Raw genomic sequence first — 8,067 nt, 5'->3', positions numbered from 1 at the left:
TAAGTCAGGCCATTTGACATGTTGGTTCAAAAATTGGTGTTCTCTGATGCACCATTTTGCCCAGTTGAAGATCATAACAAGAGTTTTCGTAGCATGAAGATGGTGATGCAAAATTCCCTATTGTAGAATTGGTAGAAAACCTACAACGAAACCAAGGTTGACACAATCAGGAACATCCAACAGGCAGACCTCATTGCTTTCCTGATTTCAATTGACCTACTGTTTGAGACAAGCCTAGCATTATGTCAAGAAAGCTAGAGAGGTTATCCCTCTTTGGCAGCCAAAGCCAAAATGGTCATAGAAGGTGGTTTCCATGATATTGAATAGAGGACACCACTTGCAGCAGGCTATAATTCAACTAGAGCTAAGGAGATCTCCTGAATAACCATGTCAATAACGTGATTTCCAGTGACATGGATCTCATTTATGCAAAAACTATGTTGAGAAATATATTTCTCTTCATCTGTGGCATAGAGATGAAACAAAAGCAACATCATGGGAAGATAACATTTTAAAAAATCACATTTTTGTAGGGTACATTTCCTACTCTGGTTTGGTAGCTGAGCTCAGTGATTTAATCTCAGATGATGCCACCTTTTAGAGCAATAATGGTAGAATGGTACACTAATCATACTGAACATATAAAAAGGAAGCTTATGCCAGAGTGAAAACAAAGATTTGATTTCATTACAGAAACTTCAGACATAAAACCAACAGGATTTCTTTTAATAAAACTGAGACAAAGCAAAGCGAAAAGTAACAATGTGATTCACAATGAACAGTAGTCAAAACCAAGCAGCAACTATTAGCTTCTCAGTGCAAGTGTGTGTGATTTTTGAAATAACCACATATTGTGCTATAGCATTTATTTCTTTTAAAAATGTACTAGCTCATAATCCAGTAGCCTTTTTAACCTGGTAGTCTCCTAGGACAAAAATTTGAACCAATTTGGGGTATAGTAAAGTTTAGAAAAAGTGCACTAAAGTCTACAACAGGCAGTCCTGCAGTGATTTGGGGATGTAGTTTTAAGGTATCTCAGGTATATGTGACAGGACAGGAGGTGTCAAGCCAGCCTCCCTCAGCAACCAAGAAAGAAACCACTTAACTCCATTTCACAGAATTAAGAGTACTTTTACTGGTTATGAAAAGATAGCAGCTAAGCAAAGCAAGATCTGAGGCAAAAGCATGCAAAATCATAGATAACAATATGTGACCCAACCCCCTTCCCCTGGTAACCCCATCCCTAGTCCAATCTGCAGATCCCTTAGGTGTCATGTGAGTTCCATCTTCCAAAAGCATCATCAGGTTGGTATGCAGGACAGTTGGCCTTGGCGGCTCCCATCACTATCTCCAACATGTGCAGTAGATGGTGAGAACAAAACTCCCTTTACACAACCTCTCCTATAATTAAAACTTCCCTTCCCAAATACCAGGCCTCCCCCTTCCCGTTTCCATGGCAGCCGAAAGCAAATACTGAAACAGAGGCTGACATCCGGCCCTCCTTCAAAAAAAGAAGTCATCCCTGCAATAAAATAAAACAACAGGAACAAGATAACATAAGAAATGTACATGTCAATTAGGATCAAGGTTTATCAGGGTACTTAGCATAGAACTTCCGCAAGAGTCTAGGAGCTCTAACATGGGATTTATCAACCCACTCAGCCTGGGAGGGGGAAAAATGTTTCCAGGAGACTAGATATTGAATTTGATACCTATGCTTCCTGGAGTCCAAGATTTCTTTAACCTCAAAATGTTGCTCTCCTTCAATTAGAAGAGGGGCAGGGGGGTGCCGGTAGGGGCACACGAAAAGAAGTGTGCTCTGGCTTCAAGAGGTTTACATGAAACACAGGATAAATCCGGTTAAGATGCTTTGGTATTTCCAATCGTACAGAAACAGGATTAATGATTTTCACAATAGGGAATGGACCGATGTACTTCGGCCCCAGTTTCTTTGATTTCTGGGTGGTTTGGAGAAACTTGGTGGACAAAAACACTATCTTCAACTTTGTACTCCCTTTGCCTTGTCCTCTTTTTGTCAGCCTGTTTCTTGTGCGCCCGGTGAGCAGCCTCCAACGCTTTGCGAGTCATGGGCCAAATTTGGCAAAGCTGGTCACTCCACTAGGAGAGGGACAAAATTTGCAGTTTTTCTCGAGGTAATTCAGGAATTGGTACAAAGTCCTGTCAAAACACAACTTTAAAAGGGGTCAAGCCAATACTGCTGTGCACAGAGTTGTTGTATGCCACCTCAGCAGTTCAGCCCAGTTATCTTGCTGATAATTGATGAAACACAGGAGGTACTGTTCCAAAACAGAATTAGTCTGTTCACAAGTCCCTAGATCCTTTGATTCCCCACCAAATTTCACACCAAGTGGAGGAACTTTTGCCATCTGGCATCTGTGGGGGTGCCCTCTCCCTCTTGGCAGGGCTCTCGCGGCTGCTGCTGCTGGCACTAGGGTTTCCCCATCCTGATGAGCTCCACTGTCTGCCCCCAGGGCCCCCCTTGGGGCTTCTCCATCCTGATGAGCTCCACTGTCTGCCCCCAGGGCTCCCCTTGGGCAGAACAGGGCCTCTGCAGTTTTCTCTTCTAGTTCTGGGAGATCAGCTTCTCTTTCAGGACCACTCTCGAGTAAGTGTCACCTTTCCCAAGCCTCTTGAAAGAGTTTCATAGCCTGGGACATCATAAGGTTCTCCTCATTGGTGTCCTGCCAAGCAGCTGCCGGCTGCTGATATCACCTTGTGGTAACTCCAGCCGGAATTTCCTCAGGGTCATACTTCTGTCTCACTCCCAACGACCACCTGGGGCAGAAGGATCGTTCCTCTAAATTCAGATCCGCCATCTGCTCCGTCTCCAAGGGACACAAGGATGCAGCTGCTCCCATGTCGTCCTCCTGGTTGCTGCCTGGGTAGGACATTCTTTTGAAGGTTTTGGTTTTATTTACACTCCCCCTCAGAAGGTGTTAGCTCCAGGATGAGTGAGAAAATGAGATCTTGCTTAATGTCAAGCCAGCCTCCCTCAGCAACCAAGAAAGATACCACTTAACTCTATTTCGCAGAATTAAGCATACTTTTATTGGTTATGAAAAGATAGCAGCTAAGCAAAGCAAAATCTGAGGCAAAAGCGCGCAAAATCATAGATAACAATATGTCACCCAATCCCCTCCCACTGGTAACCCCATCCCTAGTCCAATCTGCAAATCCCTTAGGTGTCATGTGAGTTCCATCTTCAAAAAGCATCATCAGGTTGGTATGTAGGACAGTTGGCCTTGGCGGCTCCCATCACTATCTCCAGCATGCGCAGTAGATGGTGAGAACAAAACTCCCTTTACATAATTTCTCCTGTAATTAAAACTTCCCTTCCCAAATACCAGGCCTCCCCGTCCCTGTTTCAATGGTAGTGAAAGCAAGTAGTGAAACAGAGGCTAACAGGAGGTGATCACCCGGAAAGAAATCTCAAAATGCAGATAGCACTTTGTCCATGTATTGTTTTTTTAAAGCATGCAATTATAAGTCTGTGGTTTGTCACACAAACACTACTGCCATCATGTGGTGAGTCAAAACAATATCCTTTGTATGGGAATGGTACAACAATATGGGATTTTTATTTGAGAATAACACAAAAGAAACTTTTTATTTTTGTTTCCAGTTTCTATAGGCACAACAACAAAAAATAGTCTTGATAAATACTATATTTCAGCTTCATACTGAAAAAATTTGCCTTACAAAAGTTAATCAATTTAATTAGAACTTTAGGTCAGTGAAAAAAATTAAAGGAGTGGCACATATTAATATTAAGAACGTTTTGTCTGTCTCTTTCTGCTTTTTGTCTAAGATTTTAAAGCATTTAAAGACCAACTATAGTTTTTACATTTACCAGAATTCTGTTTACAATGCCTCAAATAAAGACCATGTGTTTAGCTTGAAATACTTGTGTTCAAATTGTACAGTATAGCAAGGAATCCATGTAATTGTGTGACATGTATTTCATCTAATTACCAAAACACAGTTATTACAATGAACCAGAATGAACTGTGGCCCGAGGAGGTTTATTTAGTAAAATTTTTATTCACATATACGTATGGAAAAGGAATGACAGAGAAAATCAGTACAGAATACTAAGAAAATGAGAAGCGTGACTGTGTAGCAGACAATCTTGATAGTGTTTAAGTTAGGATCTTGGAAAGAAAAGGATATAGAAGGAAAAGGAAAACAAAATGAAAGTACTGGGGAAGTAAGACAATTGCAGGAAGAGATTGTATGAATCCCATATGACAAAGTAGTACAGGGTAGATTATCCTCCCAATAGAATGAATGGAAAGTATTCCTAAGGAGTGCCTATGGAGATTCTCAGTCATCCAGATCATGGTTGTCCCAAAGATGGTTTTTCAAAAAGCAACTGGATTTTGTTTTTTCTTGAAGACTTTTTGCTTGTCATCCAAGAAGCTTCTTCGGTTCTTGAAGAAGCTTCTTGAATAAGAAACAAAATGTCTTCAAGGAAAAACAAAGTCCAGTTGCCTTTTGAAAAAACACCTTTGGATATTCCTAAGGAGGAATGATGCAGAAGCTGCATAGAATAAAGTAAAAATAATTATGTTCCAAATTACCACAGAAATCTCAAGGAGTTGTGCTAATGGAAAATATATACAAATAATGATTGGTGGGATTATGAAGTGAATAACAATCCGGTAAGTATGTGAGTCTCCAATATGAAAACCATGCTTCTTTTATCTCAGATGTAGAGGTGGAATCTGTTTCATAGTGTGCTAAAATGACGGTGGTACAACCTGTGGTAATTGAGCTTAGTATTTCCAATTGTTAATAACTTCAATTTCCATTATAATCAAAGGTTATCACTCTCCTTTTGGATGAGCAATCTATAAAATTGCAAAACTTTTCATCAATGTTATAGCAATTAGAAGCCAGGTGGTTTGTCCCTCATGCTATCATTTGTTAGCTGATAATTCTGATAAATCTTGGAATTGCTGCTTTTTATTTACTGTATTTTTTATATTTATTGTATTGTGTCTTTTTGTTCAGTTTGGTCTTGTAAACAAACTTTGTATGTTGAAATTGTTTTGGATTAGGATCAAAATTTTAGACAAATATAAATAAAAGTGAATGAATGACAAGGCAAGAAAATACTGAGAAAGCTATCACAGGCAAAAATCAATGACCTTGGAATAGAATGAAGTTTAAGAACAAAAGGCAATATGTGTGGTAGGATATATGAATGTGGAGACAAAGATGGTTTGCAAGGATAGAAAGGTATGGAGAATATTTTGGTGAAAACTAAATTTAGATGTATTTTTCTCTTATTCCATGTTGGAGTAAAACTGCTTACCTCAAAAGTGAATAGCTCAACAGATTTGTCAAGTAGTCTCAGTTGAAAATAATTTACTTCAATCAGATCAGTGAAGCCATGCTGACCTCCACCTCTGATAGTCCTTCAAAATACTTGGGGGTGGGTGGAACATTTTAAAGGTTTTATAGTAGCCAAGTGGTAGCCTTCCTACCTTAAACACTTATGATTGATTTCATCTATCCAGAGGATTAATTAGTAACTCAGTTATTGTAAATGTTTGAGGACAAAAATGTAGAATGCTTATCTTTGGATATTTCTTCTTAAAGGGAAGGAGCCAACTTGGATTAGAATGATAGCTATTTTATCTTGATTTGTATTTTATCTTGATTTGTCTGGATTTTATATTGCATTTCATCATTTCTCTCAGGTGGTTTGGAACTCTTGGGATTAAATCTGTGCGCTAGCTGTTTCTTGCACTTAGGCAGGAAAAACCAAAAGTACACATACAGTATAGACTGTGTGAAACCAGGCCTAATAGTGTGAGAGTGAACTCAGATGGACTTAATGGACAACCAGTTAAATATTAGCTAGCAGTATGTGGCAGCAGCCAAAAAAGCCATTGCAATCCTAAATTTCATTACAGACAGATACAATCAAGTGAGGTACTAATACCACTCTATTACTTAGATCTTACCTTAGTGTTCTGACCCCCCTTCTCCATTCAGGAATGAAAGCCAAACAGATGTACAAAAGAATGTTTTAATCAGTCCAAGCTCTTGTTGGCTGCAAGCCCAAATAAACAAAGATAATAGCTCTGGTAGAAAGTCCTAGAACTCAAACAACTCTACAACCCAGCTTCTCTTATCAAGCCACTTATCCAAGTTGGCTTCTCTCGGTTTGTGAACGCGAACGAGAACAAGAATGTTGACTTCTGCAACCAGGACGTGGCACCAGCAATCTCTTTTATCAGCAGGAGGGGATCTTGATCAGCATCAGCTGTTCATAATCACCTCCTGTAATTACTCCGTTGTTCTTTACGTCGAGTAGCCCTGTGCCTGCATGCATCCTGATACAACTCCCAAATGCTTTCCTGAATATTCCCTTTGATCCAATGCTCTGCCGCCACCTGGTGGCCAACCAATCTCTCCTCGCCCTGCTCGGAATCGACACCCTGTCCAGGGTCCACCACCTCCTCCAAGGCCGACTCATAAGACCCCTCGCTGGCGGCAGCTCCAATGGCTCCTGCCGGGCCACAACACTATCCCCCACCGCAGGGCCCTTCCCCCGGGTCCGACGCTCGGTATGCGGCCGGGAGGGGTTGATGATGGCCTCCACGGGACACAGTCCAAGACACCGGTGGCCGAACTTTTTAGCCGACCGGTGGAACAAAGGATGCCGTGGGGACCACCACACACAATCTCCTACAGCCACCTCCGGCACCGCACGCCAAGGTCCATCTGCCGCACTTCGGTGATCCTTCTTCGCTCAGCCCAGATAGCAGCACCCCACCTGGTGGACCGCCGGGATCCCAGAGACGAAGTCCTGTGCTGCGGGGACCGGGGTCAGCAAGGGCTGCAATAATATTGGAGAAGCCCCCCTTGCAGACCTGGCCCTTTGACACTGGACACATGTCACCACGCACTTCTGCACGTCATTTCGTAAGCGGGGCCACCAAAACGTACGGTAGACCAGGCGCAATATCCGGAAAAACCCACAATGTCCTGCTGCTGGAGTGTCATGAGACTGAGAGAGAACCAGTCTACGGATAGGCCCTGCAGGAATATAGAGCCGGTCCTGATACTTCAAAAGACCCCCCTCAAAAGTCCACGGGGAAGCTGGCCCTACTTACGCCTTTCGTTGCTCCACCCATTCGTCACCCTGCTGTGCATCCTGTATCAGAGACCGTATGCTCACGGGATGATGAAATGCAGCGCATGATGCGACGGGTAGAACAGTCCAAGGTGGAAGCAAGTTCGTAGGGGCACAGTTCTCCGTTTTCCTAGACAGGGCATCCGCCCTTTGATTCCACACACCATGGATGCACGTTACCTTGGGCAAGCAGGGTACCAGGGCCGCACAGACCTGCCGGTTTCCCCACACGTTGGTTTGTTGCTGAGGGAAGGCCACAGGCCGCGCAACCCTCCTTCTCTTCTTGGGGCAACTCCCAGCCAGGTGTCCAGGATCCCCACAGTAAAAACACAACCCCTCAGCACGTCGTCTGTCCATCTCTGTGCTTGACACTTGGGGTCTGACGGCACCCAACTCCATGGGTTCCTCCCATTCAACTGCAGTCTCTTGAGGAACCGGCATGCTAGTGGTCTCCTGGGATGCACGGCGAGGCCTCCGCCTCTGCAGTCGGGCATCTATCTGGAGGCACAAGTGGACCAAGGCATCGAACATCAGTGGCCTGTCCACCCTCGCCAGTTCCTCCTGTAAGGCATCAGACAGCCCGTCCTGAAAAATGTCCATGAGAGCTGGTTCGTGCCACGCTGAATCCTGGCTACATAGCCGGAATTCGCTCACATAATCTTGTAATGAACCACTCCCCTGCTGCAGTGACTTAAGACGTCTGGTTGCCGTTTCCCCCTTAATGGGATCCTCAAACATCAGCCTGAAATGCTGACAAAAACCCTGGAAGTCATCCAGCAAAGGACTAGGCTGCGTTAACAAGGGTGTAGCCCAACGGGTAGCTGTGCCTGAGAGCAAACTAATAATAAATCCCACCTTCGTCCGGTCAGTGGGAAAGTCCTCCGCTCTCAAACTCAGGA

The sequence above is a fragment of the Thamnophis sirtalis genome, unplaced genomic scaffold (genome assembly GCF_051295495.1).
Source record: "Thamnophis sirtalis isolate CommonGarterSnake01/CBP01778 unplaced genomic scaffold, rThaSir2_p1.2 scaffold_9, whole genome shotgun sequence".
Lineage (NCBI taxonomy): Eukaryota > Metazoa > Chordata > Lepidosauria > Squamata > Natricidae > Thamnophis > Thamnophis sirtalis.
Note: the sequence above shows the minus strand (reverse complement) of the source record.